At 34.8% G+C, this 18,936-nt stretch overlaps 1 protein-coding gene across 2 annotated transcripts in view; it reads left to right on the top strand.

Annotated features, from left to right (window-relative positions):
* The first annotated feature begins 857 nt into the window (after nucleotides 1-857).
* The window catches only part of ETHR (ecdysis triggering hormone receptor), a 275,804-nt gene continuing 257,725 nt past the window's right edge, over nucleotides 858-18,936 (top strand). For both annotated transcript variants that reach the window (XM_074170826.1, XM_074170825.1), the window contains exon 1: nucleotides 858-1,145. The gene's annotated coding sequence lies outside the window, so the exon portion shown is untranslated. The remainder of the gene's footprint in view (nucleotides 1,146-18,936) is intronic.

Raw genomic sequence — 18,936 nt, 5'->3', positions numbered from 1 at the left:
AACTTCCAATTTTACATGACTGGCGCATAAATCAGTCTGAATTTGACCAATGGCATGGGTTAAGGTTGGCTTTGAGGACCACTGTGGTTGATGCCTTGAGAAAATCCTACAAGGAAAAATCTAATAAGGTCAAATCACAAAAGATCTCGATGGCCAGTTCACATCATCTCTACATGAGACGACCATGCCCTCAGATCGCTCGTGTAGATTATTCAATGTGACATGAGCTGTGTGGCACGTAGCGCCGTCCTGTTGAAACTACATGTCGTTAGTGTCCAGATCATCCAATTCAGGTCAAAAAAAGTTGGTTATCATCGACCCATAGAGCTCGATGGCCTCAACAAAGTCGCTCTCAAAGAAATATGGACCGATGACGACGCTGCCAGCCCAAAATCCACGCCAAACAATGACTTTTTCGTATCCACGTAAAATGGGCGAAGTGCGCGGTACGTTGCCCATATTGAGAGACCCTAGATAACTTTTGATTTTTTGTTCCCCTTGTATTTATAGAAAATCATAATTGGGGTATTATAATCTTAGTTTACGTCAATGTGGCAAAAATACTGTACACAGCTTGTACATTTTCCAGTGAGAACGATTGGAGTAACACACTATGGTACTGGCCGCAAATGTTGATTTAGTGGACAGAACGAAATAAAAATACATCTAACTTACTGAACAAAATCTCGAAACACCTCATTTACATACAGTGTTTATGTAAGTCAGTATTTTAAAACTCGTGAACATTTATTAGTACTTTATCTATTTCCATTCTTATTCATCATTTTCGTTGTTTTTCGGATACCTCCGCGGCAATAGTTTCTTGACTTGGCAACACCGGAACTTACCGCTTGAGCCATGCGGATGTCAGTATGTTTTCACGACCCGCCAAGAACGCACTTTCCTGTGAAAGCCCGAACCAACTTTTCACCGCGAATTCTTCGCGTCAGATAAATGCCAAAATATAAAAATGTAACTGGGTCATAAATGCATGTGTGATTAGCAAAACTGCTATTGGACAGTTTTATGGTCTTTCGACATGTTGTGCCAATAAATCCGTGGCTGAAATGAGAAAAAAACATTTCGTGAAATAACAAGTGTCCCACGATTTTATGTGAATCGTTCTCATAAAATGCAAAGAAAAGGTACTTATATTTTATTGTGTTTTTGTGTACGTCTAAGAGAACATTCAAAATATACAGTCAATTTCACAATTTCCTCTGATTTAGGTGCGTGAAAATATTAAAGGAAAGTGCACTGTAAACAAACTGGATGATATGTTTATTTGGTTCAGAACGATGAAAGCTGTTCATTGCGAATTGCAGTTTTATTCTTGTAATGTTTACAGAGAAAATATTGTGCATTCTGGAAAAATATTAACTTGTTTCCTGTTGCCTCTAGGAATAGATATTTCTTCATTGAGCTATTTCAACTTGAAACTTCTGGAATAATCTTTGATCGGCTAAGAAACTAATTATGAAATTATTTAGGAAAAATAGTATATATGAATTCTAGAAAAAATATTTTCCGAAACATCTAACGAAAATACCTTTCTCTCATAACACAACTTTGAAAAACTTCCCCGTGCCTCTTGTACAGACTGACTTTTGAAAATCTTTGAAAATATGACTGAAGTAACTGTTCGACGGTGGCATTTGGGACAAAACCAAGTGGAGATGATGTTGGAATTTTTTTATACGGTGATTAATCGGGATTATTTCATTTAGTAAATTGATACCAGGATCAATAAAATCTAACAAATTATATTTGAAAGTTTTTCATACGATAATGATGTGAATTACAATAAATTTGAATATCCATATCAAATGAAAACGGCGTCTGCGAATAAGAAAATATCTGATATGTGTATATATATTTCTAGGAATGTGTGATTCATTAGAAATGAAACATTATTGATATTTCTTCAAGTTTCAATTGTTTTTTATTGACAACTCAAGTTTTTCAATGTTTCATCCATGTCATCTTCCATTTGTTTCTTTTTTTACCATTCATCAGTATATATGACATTGTTTTAATTTCATGTTTTATATCACTTCAATCCATTCTGTTCTACAAACCTATTCTATTAATTTTGAAATTTTCCGTTATCGATTTCATTCAACTCATTTCACTTTCTCCTTCACAAAAAGATGTAAAGAAGGTAGATTCAATGCTACTGGTGCACAGATAAAACGTGATATATTCAAATACATTTTATTTCGATGCAACAAATTTGTCATTTGGAAAACTACGATTCCAAAATGAAGATTTGGTTGACTCTTTAAATATTAAATATTTAAAATTATTAAGTTCATTATTTCAATTCAATTATTTTGTTTTTTCAATACTATAGAATCACATTTTCATTTGAATATAATGATACGATATTAAATGTACGAAACCTGAAATATTATTTTCATTCTAGAATATATTTTGATCAAATTATTCATATATCGTAATGAAATTTATCGAATATTTATTTGAAGAGAAGATATTCTAAAAATAAATAAAAACGATACATTCTCATCTGAATCAAAATAATGAAATGAACTGAAAAATAATTGCTATATTTGAATCAAGGAAACAATATTTTGAATTCGGATAGATGATTCGTTACAATAAGATTATGTTACTTCAAATTGATACTATAAGATACGTGTCTGCATTCATAATCTAAAATCATCAATATGTATACATTTATCCTACATAATTGTAACGAGAGCTAAACATGGTAGATGAAACACTCAGATTTGCCTCTATAGCTTCTGAATATCTATGCTAGTTTTGCTTCTGTTGACGAGCTTGAGGATGATGTTTTAGGAACTAAAACTCATCTCTTGATGATGTTAACTTGGTTAGCGGAACGCGCGTCCAAAGACAGCATTTCTGCTCTGGTGAAGGAAAAGTGTTTTCAATAGATTTTTTTTTCTTTCTTTTTCAAGTTTCAGTACCTACATCTGTTTCATCAGCAAGCCGAAAATTCAGTGAAAATTATATTTCAATAATTTGATTATGATAGTTTTTCAGGTTCAATGAAGAATGAATTTTCAATGGATTTTATTAAATTTGTTCAAAATTTTACTGGAGCTTTTCAAAATATCAGGCGATTCACTAGTAATGCAATACCGTCAAATGTTGTAATCTGTCTCTTGTTCCATCATTTTAATCAAAACATTATTCTGTTCTATAGAACAAATAAAATATGTGATTTATGGATTATAATTGAAAAAAAATTGAGAAAAAAGAATTCAATATTTCCGAAAAGTGAATTCAATATTCAATTTCATTAATTACAATAATACAATCAAATACACGATGAGATAAATTTTGATGAATGATATACTCGTCAGAACCAAACTAAAGAACCACAACTAAATGAAAACAAAAATAATCGTATTACATTACTTGAGCTTTAGAGGTACAAATATCTCTCACCATATTAGTAACGACAGATTGAATATATATTTGGAATATAGTTACTTTCAGTATATTGCTTATATTAATTTTACAACTATCCTGATTTTATTTCAATTAGAGGCCTACAGCACCACTTCGCAAACCTACACAAGTAGTTCAATAGTTGATTGAAAAGCGCAATATTTTCAGCAAAATTTTCTTCAAGACCGAAAATGCAAAATCCAGCTCATGGTTTTCACATTCAATAAAAAACCTAACCTTCATGAGAATTAACAGTATATAGTAAAAGTGGTGGATCCAATGTTGTAATTATTATTTTATGATTTACAATCGTGATTTTAAAATACTAATACTAATACTAAATATTAATATTCAAAAGAGGAAGGTTTTGGAAAATTCCAAAGAAAGGAAGGAGCCAAAACATTTCTTTCCCAAAAATGTATCTCTCCTATACTCCCTTCTATTTATCTAATATCTACACGAGTGGTTCTGCACATCGAAAACATTTTTTTGATACAAACAAATGGAAAGCAAACCAAATATTCTCGAATAATCTCAGTTTATTCGTCCACTTGAAAATTATCACTTAGTGATCGAAACACTTGTCGAAATGTTGAAATAATAGTTTGATGCTGTGATAAAACTCCAGTAATATTCAGAATATTCTCAAAAATCGAATAATTTGCCGTTGATTACATTTAATACGAACTGAAGAAGGAAGATCGAATATTTATTTGTGTAGACGTATTATAAAAACATACTTTTATTTCATGTATAATAAAATCATTACCTCTCTCACCAGAGAAATAGGTAGGTACACAGTCGTATACTCATAATTTATAATTGTATAAACAAATACCTCTTCTTTCATTTCTACTTCAGTGATCTGGAACATATACAGAAAAATCATGAAAAACGTGAATTAAAACTTTCTGTTTTTATGCCACTTGTATTTGTAACTATCGAATACGGTATTATTGTATTCGTTTGAAAATGTCCTCGTAGGACTATACTACAATAACGATAGTTACAAATAAAAGTGGTTTACATAGGAACTCCTAATTATCATTTTTCATGATCTTCTATTACATATATAGTTACGGCTACATCCATCAATTTATATACAGAAATACTTTTTTTACTTGGTATAGAGTGTCCGCTACGCAATTATATTTTTTTCCAACAGATAATGGGATCTGACACAGTGATACAGTAAGTACATAGTGTGAACTTGAGAAAATAAGATGAATTGAATCTCCACTTAAACAACCGTTCATTTCAATAATAATTAAGAAAGTTACTGAACAATGAACTGTACTCATATATAAAGAACTAACATTCCCTCTTCCAATCTTTTTCCACCCATACCTTATCTATTTTTATGAATCCTTAACTACCAAAAAAACAATGCAACAAAAAAACTGTGTAATTCTGCCCACAGCCATAATTTGCCTCCATCGTTGCCGTCGACAGTGATGCCAGTTCACACTCGGCCATTCCTGACGAGATGATGGCTGGTATGTTGTAACTGAAACCAAAAAAAAACGTTTTGATCAATTAAATTGTTTGCTGTTTGCTTGTATCCAAGATATTCAACCTTATCAGTTAAAAAAGTACACTTTTCAACGTTCAACTGAACACCATGATCGTTTAAGCGCTAAAGTACTCGACGCAGGGCATTTAATCCTTCGGGTATTGTTCTCGAGGAAATAAGTATATCGTCCAAATACACAACAACTTTATTGAATCTCAAATCACCAAGAATATTATTCACAGCGCGTTGAAAAAAATAGGGGGCATTCATTAGGCCAAATGAGACTTTGAGATATTCGTATTTGCCCTCCGGGGTGATAAAAACTGTGATTGAAACAGACTCTTTCGAAAGTCTTATTTGGTGGTATCCTGATTTCAAGTCCAATATAATAAAGAATTTCTGACCGACAGTTCACAATAGTAACATGTGAATCGTCCCGGATCATACTTTCATTCAACTTGGATTCAACCTCTGAACACTTTCTTACTATATAACTTCCCGTGAAAAATCTATATTTTATCTTAACATCCGTAAAGTAAATTATGAATATTCTATTTTATTACTGAACTCTATCTCAATTCGATTGTGATTACAACTGAATTCTATTCGTATTGTTTATTAACTACTTGGTGACTATTAATGTGAATTGGAAGATAAACTCTTCACTGACGATACCGCAATATTATGACATAGAAAAGGTGTGAATTTATTGAATGATATACAAGCTCACGATATGTAAAAATTAAGTGTTGGTTGAGTAACAATCCCAAGTAACAACAACTCTTTATACCAAGTGCGGAAGAGAAACACCTTCAAAGAAGAAGAAGAATGTGCTCATAGTATCGATTAACCCATATGTGTCAACTTTGGCAAAAATCAGTACGATTATCACTAATACCTCTGCTTTAGATTCTATAAACTTCTCTGGGGAAGAAAGCATTTCAAAAAGTAACTATTATTTACTGCAATTGAGTCTTATTGGCCCCAATATTGGGTATTATTGTCTAGAAAAAGGTTATCAGAGCCCAATTATCCATATGTTATTGTTTAATGGTGAATATTCACCTACACCTGACTATGTAGGTATGAAACTTCATGGTCAAGGAATGACCTTGTTGAAAATGTATAATACACCCCATTGTTAGTTTATTTGGACAACAACAGATAAGAAGGATTTAATTGAAATTGTTTCATTGGGTAGATACTTTCTGATATACCATGAAGGCCTTATTACAAAGGTATTTGGTTTATCAGACAAAATGTCTACTAGTCTAGAAATGTCTGAGACCCAGTGGCACCTACGGCCTGATAACTTCGACAATTGCGGAACTAGCCAAACGTCACATCCATGCTGAATCCCTGAAGAGACGGAATGAAATCAAAGAATGCAATCTTGCCAGGATCAACTTGGGTGACCCTGGGAAGCTGGCGCCGAAGAAATATCTGGCGATGACCAGGAAAAATCTACGCCTGACAGTAGGATTTCTGACTGGCCACTGTCAACTAAGGAAACACCTCCATAGTATCGGTGAGGTGGGCACACCTCTAGTCAGGGCATGTGAACAGGAAGATGAAACTGTCAAGCATGTCCTATGCGAGTGTCCGAAGTTATCGTCAATGAGAGAGTGTGTGTTTGGCGAGTCTTGGCCTGCACCTGCTGATATAAAGGATATGTCTCCCAGTGACCTGTGCACCTTCCTGGAAAGGACAAAGTCGAAGATGACAATGGTTCTCATGTGGCCTGAGTGCTGTGGGCCTACACATCTCGATGACATTTTGACATCTCGTGCTATTATTTTCGAAAAATTTTAAACCAGTATTTTCACTTTATTGTCAGGTATCTTGTTCATTCTGTTTTTTGAGTCCGTTCATCTTTTACATCTTGTGTTTGAACATATGACCAGTTTTTTTATAATTCACTCCATTCTTTGTCAACAGAATGTATTTTTGAACAATAACGTATATTACTTTACTATCAATGCAATTCATCTGTTACTTTTGGAAACCACTGTATATTCTAGAGTAAAAGAAAGCTGATTTCAATTGAATTCTGTCGCATCATGCAACCTGTTCTGGAGTTGGATGTTTTTACGTCTTCTGTGGGAAACAGATTTTTGAAGTAGCTAATCAATAAACCAAGTAAATGAGGCCAGTAATAATTCACTATGAGGGTGTCGGAACACCTCATTTATCAGTCAAGAAAGTCAAACACCGTTGAAATGACGAATTGTTCGCAAATATTATTGGACTCAACGATATGAAATATGAGTCTCGTTTGTTGGTGTCTAGACTCCATTGAATCCTCATCCTACTTGCTTTGGCCGGAACTTTCTCGGATACATCATTCTTTTCATCCAATGTTGTTTTTATTGGGTCGATCAGTTATGATGTTGAAGTGAATTCAAACTTCTCTGTTATTGAAATATTGCTAAAAATGCATAATTATTGGAATGTATTACATCACAAAATTGAAATCTTGAACTAATAAAAGGGACCGGATTAAAATGAAACCTTATAACATTTATCAGTTTTCATCAAATGCATTTTCTATAAAATTCTGGTCATTATATTTAAATTCATCTATTTGTTTGTGTAAGTGTTGTTTTTCGGAATTTTTAACGTCTTTCACGGTTGAATATACTAACCTAATACATTAGTGGATTTCTTCAGTAGAATAAATACGTTTGTTGAGTTTGGTACAGTTCAATCATGTGTATAGTATTTCCAATACCAGTTGGAACAGCACAGAGAAGGAATTCCCGCCTCGACATAGGCGTCGGCATATTATTTTTCAGTGGTAGTTTTTCAGTTACTTATTCTTACAATCATAGCAATTAATCACCCTATGAAAAACTCATCTCAACTGAATTTTTCCACCATGTGTAATTATGAAAAACTTCGAAATTTAAGGTAGTTGATTTCCGAGTCGAAAACTCTAAAATACAATGAAAACACAAATAATCACACCGAATTCTCGTCAAACATATATTTACAGAATAATAGAGGTCAACAAAATTGTTTGAAAAATCAAAATTCTTTTTCGCTATATTCGGATGAGGTGAAATCATCATCGGGTTGAATAATGATCGGATTTATAAAACTTTGCACATAATATTTGTTCTCTTATTTTATAACGTGGGCCACACAGTTCTTCCACACATCACTATTACCTACTTCATTCATCACTCGCCTTATATTGTCAAGCTCTATAGCATTCAAAGTCGGTGACTGATTACATTTCCGCAAGCTTTCTTTCATTGTGGCCCAAATCAGTTCAATTGGATTGAACACACAATAGTTTGGAGGCAAACGTAAGAGAATATGAACACGTGTTTCACACATCAAATCAATAATATACTCTTTTTTGAAAATACGTTGTTTTATGGTTGCCAGTAATACCTTTTTCGTTGGAATCTTTTCGGGTATTTCCATGTCATGATTTCGCATGAAATCAACAATATATGCTTCTTTTGTGTTATTGTTTGGTATTGTAGTCAATAACCGAGAATGATACGAAGCGTCATCCATAACAATAACCGAGTTTGGAGGAATATTGGGGAGAAGCTGCTCACTGAACCAGGTTTCGAATAAAGCCGCAGTCATATCTTCGTGGTAATCAGCAGACGAATCTTTTATATTTTTGGCCGACAGAAGCGAAGCGTTAGGTACGAAACCACTTTCATTCCCGGCATGCCAAATTATAACACGTTTTCCCCTTGAAGAAGGTGTGTTCAAAGCACAATACTTGATTTCGTCTACCCAAACATATTTGACAACATCATGGGTGTCAAACCAAGTTTCGTCGAGGTGGATTATATGTCTGCTGGATTCTCGGTAGCTTTTCTTTCGCCTCAAATATTCTTGTCGGAGTTGAACAATGCGTGTCGATTCAATTATGACCATCCGAGTGTTCAATTTGTTATATTTGAAACAATAAGACAATAAGACATCTCGTAGAGTTTCTAAAGATTTGTAATTGTAATCGGGATAGTCGAGTAATTTATACCAAATCATTTCCAAAGTTGGTACTTAATTTTTTTGGTATATACCATAAATTGTTCGCCGAATCACATCTTTTGTACCACCACCACCGTTTGCGAATGTTTTATTCCTTTGTTTTCGTTTCATTGACTCGAAGAACTGTCGAATGAGATAGTTTCGTTAACTCGCATATTCTATTCACAATAGCATTCTGTGAAGTGTGACAGTTTTCCTTCTTCAAGCATTCATGAATATTTAAAATTACTCACTGAACTTGAACATGTAAGTCCTTATTTTCAAATTCCGGATCCCTATCGATTGACACAGATTCCTCACACGTAATGTCATCATTTGTTTCAAAAGGTCTCCAGAAAGCCATATTGATGAAAGTACCCAAAAACACTAAGATTTTCACAAAAATTCGTTCAAACGATGAGATTGGAACCTTTGGTGTAAAAGTTGAAAACAATAGATTCAAAAGCGGACAAATTAATTTGCAGGTAGTGGTTCCACTAGTTAATTACCGTAAAATCAATTAGGATAATCATCATTTAAAAAACAAAGTCCACATCGGACCAAAAAACTTTAGGTTTATATTCAGTATCAGTTTGCTTCTCCTGAAGATGTTAACCTTGTTAGCGAAGTTTGGTGTTAGGGTAATTGATCTCTAGAAAAAGTTTTCAAAAATCGGTTTGCACCTAACTCCACAGCACTGATAAAGAAATATTGTGAAACGGACAAAAAATTAGTATTCAGCCAGTCCAGCTAGCCAAGCCTTTATTGCTCAACTACATTTGATAGCACGTTCACTAACTATCTGGGCGACTACGGGCCATAGGCAAGAAATGTTTTTGACTGTACTCTTATTTTTATTGCCGTTCCAATTGGAAATGGATAGACTATAGAAATTGAAATTTGTTTTGGTTTATTCAGAACAGTTCTGTTATAACCCCCAAAGTGTTTTAGTTCTTTCAGCACCAATTCGGAACTATTCCAGAACGGTGATAATTATTTAGGACATTGCGCAATAATTTTTTTCATGTCGTGTATGAATGTACTTTCTTGGATAACCTCTTTCTCGATCTTTATTTTATCTATGAATTCAATATATGTGATTATGATCACAAACAAACCAACTGATGAAAAAAATCACCACGCTTTAACTATGCAATAATCAAGATTTCTGTTATGGTTTTTGCATTCGTTAGAATTGTTTCAGAATTGTGGATTTTTTGCAATTGCCATACAACAAAATAAAACAGAGTATTGATTGATTGATTATTATAAACTGGTAGTCTAACTAATTCAATGAGTAATTGATAAACATGCTTTTCGTGGATGCAAACTTTCTTCGAAAAGTGATCCCAGTTTATTACTTTATCATCTACAAATGGAAATAAATGTAGTCATTTTTTCATCTGTAATAATCATAAATATTTCAGAAGAACCTCAAGTTTTCATGCTTAGGCAGCTGAAACCACTTTCTATTTTCCACCACCTAGTGGTTCGACAGATCGTGATGACCTAGTGCCCTATGGGGATCTTTTGCTATCGTTACAGAATAGAACAGAACAGAGTATTGATTGATTGATCACCATTGACTGGTAGTTGAACTGTTTCTGCGATGAATTGATGAAAATGATTTTTCTCTATTCAAACTTTTTTGAAAAGTGATCCCACTGTATTACTCCAGCATCTACAAATGGAAATAACCAGTCACTTTTTCATCTGTAATAATCATGAATATTACAGGAGTACTCACCATGTAAAGCACATTCGAAATGATCAATTTTACATGACTCTGTCCCATAAATCAGACTGAATTTGACCGATTTCAAAAGTTATGTTGGCTTTGAGGATCACTGTGGTTTATGCTTTATTTGCATACACCCGATAGTCGAGAAAACCCCACAAGAAAAATTCTAACGGGGTCAAATTGCACGATCTCGGTGGCCAGTTTCCATCACCTCCAGGTGAGATGACCATGCCCTCAAATCGCTCGTACAGAATATCTAATGTGCCATAAGCTGTTTGGCATGTAGCGTTGATCTGTTGAAACCACATGTCGGTGGTATCTAAATCATCCACTTCAGGCCAAAAGAAGATGGTAATGAACGACCTACACTGGTTGCCGTTGACAGTAACGGCCCGACCAACGTCGTTATCAAAGAAATATGAACTGATGACGCCACCAGTCAAAAATTCATACCAAACAGGGACCTTTTCGGGATGGATTGGAGGCTCCTGGATCTCATGTGGATTGGTGTTGTCCCAAAATCGACAATTTCGTTTGTTCACACACCCACGTAAAATTGGTACTTCCAGTTTGATAAAACAAAATCATTTGAACGTGTTGTGGAACACTATAATCCATAGTGATTTGGCAAAACAGACTGAATGAATGCAAACTAATTTAAGATATGTAGGTTTAACAAGATGGCCGTTATCAATTGTCAAATTCCGGAAGACCCTTTGGGAAGACCCGCTGAAATTATAATGAATCTAACACATTTCAACTGGTTCAACATTTTCGAATATGCAAATCTGAATTGCTTGGCCCAAATCAAATATAAATAGAGTAAGATCAAAGTCATCACGATCGGCATGAACTCAAAGTGACATACCGGTAGTAAATAAACCCTGTCGGTACTAATGCTTGACAAATTTCACTTGTCAGAAATGTTTAAAATTCCATTAGGAAAACTTGAGATCTAAAGACGCTGGCACATTTTCACTTTCCAAATATTTCAAGTTAATCTAGCGAGCAAACATTAGTGAGAATGCTGTTTCAGAGCTTTCTGGGCCAGCCATTTAATTTTCAACTGTGATTTCATGGATTTTTATGATTGATTACATTGAGAGCCGCGCTAGCGTGCATTCTATTGTTTGAGGGGCAATGTGGCTATAAAACCGACGAGGAATTCCAAGTAGTAAATTTTACAGTTCACCTAAGGAATTTCAAAATCATGGTTTATCTGATTCCAGACGAAAAACAAGGTTTGTTTACATTTCAGTAAAAGTATTCATCAGAAATCTTTGTATAGCCATACAAGATGGAAATTGCATTGTTCATGAGATTGAAATTTGTACATATATGATTTCAAGTAGATAGATGTTCATTTGAATTAGAAAAGAAATATTTTTGATGTGAAACATATATATATAAATATATATAATAATAATAATAATAATAAAGGTCTTTATTATTTTCAAATAATATACATATAGATTTTAACATTGTATGCAAAAAAAAATAAAAACATTTCTGAAAATAAAGGGCGAAGTTCATTTTCTGCAGACAAACAATAGTTTTACTACGAAAATGTTCTTCATATATATATATATATATATATATATATATATGATGAGCTGTTTTCTCGGGTTTCGCTCCGTGTTCTGTGTATTTTCTCCCCATAAGGATTATTTTCACAACGTTTCGGCAAAGTCTCATTTGCCATCTTCTGGTGATGTCTGGTTGGAACACGGAGCGAAACCCGAGAAAACAGCTCATCATACTTTATCCGTGAGAATCTTCGAGTTAACATATATATATATATATATATATATATATATATATATATATATATATATATATATATATATATATATATATATATATATATATATATATATATATATATATATATAGCCGCACGTAAACCGATTGCTGATGTGGCGACGCATGCCATGGCGATAGGTTACTATGCGCAAGCGACTGTGCGATTCTCTTCCCACTGGTTTGGCGTTATGCTATCTCTGTCGCCACAATGAGCTTGGATTCTTACAGTGTACACAGACTAAATAAATAATTTTTAAAATGATTGAAACTATAAATTGATGGATGTAGCCGATACTACGTGGTAGGAAATCATCATGAAAGATGAGAAGTGAAATTTTATATGTTTTTCACCACTTTTATTTGTAACTAACGTTACTGCAGTTTCGTCCTATAAGGTTATTCTCGAAGTTATTCATTAAACTCAGTTAAATGTATATGCAAGTGTATAATGCAATATTGATCATTCATTTGTGGCAGATATCTACAAAAAGATGTATGATACTCATAAGTGACATTCATTCCCTTCGTTCTTTGTAATAACTGATATTTTTGTTTCTATACATACTGAAAAAAAATGAAGTAATTCGTGAAATCTACTGTAAGAATATCGTTGAGGATAATTTACTTTTTTTCGTTGAGGTTTTCGGTTTAATGACAATTCTTGTATCCTGATGGGATAAGTGTGTGATTTCGGTTAATCAGATAACAATTTTTGTGCTCACATTCCACTGCTTGTCTGGCATTAACTACTAACGAGGAGGCGCTGATTTTTTTAGGGTTTTCTCCAGTTCATGTAGAGAATCTGCTACAAAAAATTCCTGGCGAGGCTGGAATCATGAATACCACAAAAATCAATTTTCTATTTGCATTACGTAAATACTTGTGTTTTGAATCATGCATGAATTGAACATTTATGTCACTGTTAAATTTATAGAGAGTGGTTCAGAGGTAAGGGTTGATCCCTTTTATATCTAGTTGGCAGAATGTATTTAAACATTCTGGAATATTCAACTGTTTTCAATAAGTAGTGCAATTTCCATCTTAAAATATCATCCTCACACTCGTATTCTATTGTTATAACAGCAATTTCTAAAAATGTATGTTTGATGATGAGTTATGTAATTACTGACGCAGGATATTCATTAAGTTCAACTCCAAGCCAACAGGATTTCAAGATGAATCCTTCAGTCACACTCCATTTTCAACTTGTTCAAACGATTCTTCCCCAAATTGATTGATTACAAAATATGGGCTCTATGAACAATTCACATTACTAAATTACTTCTTCAAATAATTATCTTGCTATACCAATGATATCTGATTTTATTCCACAACGAATGTTTGAAATACAAACTGAGTAAAGAAAAGTATCTTCTGTATAATTTAGTGTTCATATAGAAGTATTTGTTTCGAAAGATTTTTTTTCTTTCGTGTAATTCAATGTTTATATGAAAGTAGCTGTTTCAGGAGGACTTTATTTCAGTTTGTGTCTGAAAGTTACTTCTTTGCATGATCTACATATCCACGTGTAGATTTACTTATTTTCAAATTGATTCCTTCCTTTCTTTGAAAGATTTCCTCATCTTTTTTGTATCAAGATGGAGTAGTAAAAAGCCAAAAACTTTCTTTCCCGAAAAAATTAATCACTCCTAAAAATATAACCCCTTCAATTCTTTCACTGGTTCGGACTTCCATTGTCTACTATATGAAATAATTTGAAATCCCTGAAAGAACTGAAAAGAAGAATTAAAAATGAATAGCTGAAAATAACAATTATATTAAGCAAAATAAACCTGAAATGAAATAATAGTGAAATAAAATACAAGTAAAATAGAACAATTGAACAAAAAATCAATAAAAATTAAAAAAATGAAAAGAGAAAATAAAAATAAAAAGTTGAGAGATTCCAAGTCACGTTAGTTCACGACGTTTCGATTGTTAGTATCTACAATCGTCTTCGCGTGATGACTGGACTGATTCTTCCGAGAGATGACTATATATAGGTCGTTCGAGTACTTTCACTTATCCCCGCTTTCCATTTTCCGCTTCACTGGTTCCGTGGGAGATGATCATTTGGCGGGAGTTGGCCATTTTTCGCTTGATGATGTGTTTCCATATGTTACGTATTTCTACGCTGGCCTGGCTGAATACGTTGTTGGACAACATGTATGCGACTTCCTTGAATTTTCTTCTAAACCAATGTTTCTCTCTGTGCAAGATCTCAGCTTGGGTCCAAACATGGTCTGCTATTCCTGATTTGCTGGTTTCCCCTCGCTGTGTATATTTCTTGTGCTCGGCAATGCGAACATTCAATGGCCTCTTAGTTTCACCAATAAAGGATTTTCCGCACTCACAGGGTATCCGGTGAATGCAATTCTTGGAATCGCAGTTCGCGTTTGGTGGCCTGGTTTTCGTGAAGCTGCTACGGATAGTGTTACCGGATCTGAAGCATGTTCTGATGTTGTACTTGGAACCAATCCTTCCTATCCTATCCTATCCTGGTTGTGACAGTTTCTCTTCCTTGTGAGGCTCCCGCTGTCTTTTAGCCAAGGTCTTCTCTACCATCGCTTTGAAGTAGCCATTCCTTTGAAGATCATTTTTGATGACGTCTAGTTCCTTCTCGAGACCTTCCTTGGTGTTACAGAGCCCGAAAGCACGGTCTAATAGAGTCTTGATAATTCCTCTTTCAGTTGATTGATGGTGGTTGGATTCGTGGTTCAGATACTGTCCCGTATGAGTGGGTTTTCGATATACAGATGTTTCCCACTTAGTGTCGGTCCTCTTCACCAAAACGTCTAAGAATGGCATTTCTTTGTGGATTTCCTTCTCCATTGTGAAAGTGATAGAAGGTCTCACACTGTTGATGTGTTTCAGGAAGGCGTCTAGTTGGATGTTCCCATGCTTCCATATAATGAAGGTGTCGTCAGCATATCTCAATCAGACTCGAGGTTCCTTGTGGGCTTCTACAATGGCCAGAGTTTCAAACCACTCCATATATATGTTGGCTATGACTGGTGAAAGTGGCGATCTCATTGGCAGTCCCTCATCTTGTGTGAAGAATTCGTCCTTCAGTTGAAAATAACAGTTTCGTACACATAATCCTACTAATTACATAATCACTTCTATAGGTAGATTCGTTCTCTTTTTTAGCTTTCCGTCTTCGGATAGCTTTCACTGTATGATTTGGAGTGTTTCTTCGACCGGAACGTTGGCGTAAAGGCTTTCCACGTCGAAACTAATTAGTTGATCTTCCTGTGTGACTTCAATTGACCCTAGTAGTTCGACAAAATGCCTGGGATTCTTCACAAAAGACGATGTTTTCCTTGTAATGATTGTATTAAAGAAAGTACAAATGTAGACAAGTTTTGAGTAGCCGAATCTCTAGAGCTGATGATCGGTCTAAGTGGAACGTCCTTCTTGTGGATTTTGGGCAGTCCATACAAGTGAGGGGGCTTACTGTGGTGCGGTGTTAGCGATGATCTTTCCTTGTCCGAAAAATAGACTTGGTGTTTTTTCAAAATTTGGTACAACTTCCTTTCGATTGATGCAGTAGGATCCCATACGATCTTTGTGTATCGTTCCTTTTGAAGAACCTCTTCGATCTTCTGTTTGTGGAGAACGGTATCCATTACCACAGTAGCGTTTCCTTTATCTGCAGTCAATTCTATTCTGACCAATTTTTAACTGTTATTTTTGTGTGAGCATTTACTATTTCTCCAATTTTCTTTTTTATTTGTGCTTTAACTGTTGAAGAGTTTGTTGTGAAGTGTTTCGTATTGGTAACACTATTTCTCGAGTACGAAGACTTCGTCGTATTCCTCAATTTAGTGATTTTGAGAGAGGACGAATTGTTGGCTTGAGTGAGGCAGGGTTTTTAGTTAGAGAAATTTCAAGAAGAACCAATCGATATTTGCGTACTATTCCAAGATATTATCAGGCATGGACCCAAGAAGACCAAGAACACAGAGCTAGGGGCACCGGTCGTCGCAGGGGAACAACAGTGCGTGAGCTTGCCGATTTAGACTTTTAGCTCTTAGGGATCGGTTCATTTCTACTAGGGCAATTGCAAAAAAGTGGTTTGAAGAACACTAAAGGGTTGATGGAATGAGCATAGTATATCGGCGAATAAGAAGTTTCGACCTTTATCTTATCATTCTCATTGGGCAACCGATTGCACTGGTGCAGAGACAGAATGAATTGGGATCAACAGTGGAAACGCGTAGTTTTCAATGATGAATCTAGCTTTTGTTTGGGTATGCGCGATGGACGAGCAAGAGTAAGAAGGCGTCGTGGTAAAAGACGATATCCCCATTTGATGTAGAGAGGTACACTGTTAGTTTAATGATATGGAGTGCCATTACATATGGCACATAGTCTTTATTAGAGGCAATATTCACGAAGTAGTAGAGCCTCATATCCTTCTATATGTTGACACCATAGAGAACCCCATATTTCAACAAGACAACGCTAGACCATATGTGGCTGGAGTAATTCTGGACTTCATCGATCAGCATGACATTAACCGCTTTCCATGGCCACCCAGATCGCCCGATTTTTCACCGATCGAACATATGTGGGATATTCTTGGTCACAGACTGTTGCATATACAAAAGCCCACACAGACTTTGGCAGCACTAAGACATGAGTTAGAAGTAGGGTGGGATGAGATACCCCAACAGGATATACACCATCTCATCAGGACAATGCCCAGACGTATCCACGAATGTATAAGACATCGAGAATCTGCAACACACTACTGAATTTCACTGGTTTCGCTGATTTCTCTGTAAACCAACTTGTAAACCAACTTGAATACTTCATTTCTGAATGATGTAGTTTCACTACACATAGTAATAATTTCATAGGCATGTCATACTCTGAACCTAGTGGAAAACAACCGTCGTACAAAAAGTGTAGACTGCAACACAAATGTGAAGTCTTCTATGCATATTGCGAACCTCGTCATCGTCTTGGAAAATTTTTTAGATCTCAAATCGCTGTACTTTACGAAACATGTTTTACTAGCCCTTTTGAAAATCGCCTCGTATAACTATAGACTCATAGTAGTTCTCCAACATTGGTTCATAACAACAGCAAATTTTAGTAATATAAATGGAGATTATAAAAATAACTACACCTATGACTGTTCACTTTTTCGGAATGTTCCGTTTTTGAAATAGAACATTCGTCAACTTTTCTCGGAAACAAGAATGAATATGCATGTTCCAGAATTTGTCTTATTTCTTTGACCCAATTCTAAATTCGTTTGACACAAATAGGGTATTGTAGGATAATTTCGAAAGCAGGCTGAAATTTTTATTAGAACTTCTCGATTGAAAAGTATGGCAATTCATTTTTAGAGAGTCTGCTTCATCTAAACGACAGGGAGGGTTGGAAGGTAACATTATGATTATGTATACGAATTCCTTTTCATTTGTATAATAAAGAGAAATATTTGTATTTCAAATTGGACATAAATTTCGTATCTCATTTTGCATTTGGCTCGTCTTCATAATACGGAAAAAAATGAATATTTCACTTTTGATTAAAAATAATCTGGTAGAAAAAATCAAGGTTACTCATGAACATCTGAATTTTACAGTATCTCTAAGTTGATCTGAAAAATTTGAATGTGGAAATTGCAATTCGAAAGCATCTTCTTGAAAACTTCTCTTAGTTAATGATTTCATTCAAAATTTCCACATCAGACCTAAAATTGATTTTAAATATAGTTCAAGTAAACAATATTGTGCAACTTACCTTCCAACAGCTCCCCTTTAATAATATAGTTACGGAGCTAACTAATTTCGTTATTCAATAATCATTTCTGGTCACTTTTTTGATCACTTCCATATTGATTTCAATTTAAGAGACACCAGTAGACAGCTGTTTCAGCCTATTGGGCATCGTCAGTACCGGGCAGGCGGTCCTCGATTGAAGACGAAATAAGAAAAACCAAGAAAGTACTTGATAAAAATAGCTGCGTAAACTCAAGCGAAACATAAGTGGAACCACCTATTGGTGTGACACCCAAGTCAACTTGCCAAGTTTTTATGTCAGTGTTGGTGGTTTGACCAATCAACCGACAACTGCGGTAGCAGAAATTTAGGAAGCTAACCTGAAATGACATCGGAAAACGAATCCACATGTTTCTAGAAATTATATGAAATCTATGAAGGTTAATGTAGTCAAGCTGCTGAAAAATAATTCCATGAAAATCAAAAAATAAATAGATAAGTACTTTTTGATCACTCCCATATTGCTTTCAATTCAAGAGCCACCGGTAGACAGCTGTTTCAGCCTATTGGGCATCGTCAGTACCGGGCAGGCGGTTGAAGACAAAATGAGAAAAACCAAGAAAGTACTTGATGAAAATAGCTGAGTTAACGCAAGCGAAACATAAGTGCAACCACCTATTGGTGTGACACCCAAGTCAACTTGCCAA

The sequence above is a fragment of the Leptinotarsa decemlineata genome, unplaced genomic scaffold, assembly GCF_025532065.1.
Source record: "Leptinotarsa decemlineata unplaced genomic scaffold, Ldec_3_MD MMD2_tig00000008_RagTag_RagTag, whole genome shotgun sequence".
NCBI classification, from domain to species: Eukaryota; Metazoa; Arthropoda; class Insecta; order Coleoptera; family Chrysomelidae; genus Leptinotarsa; species Leptinotarsa decemlineata.
This window is presented reverse-complemented; position numbering and strand designations above follow the sequence as displayed.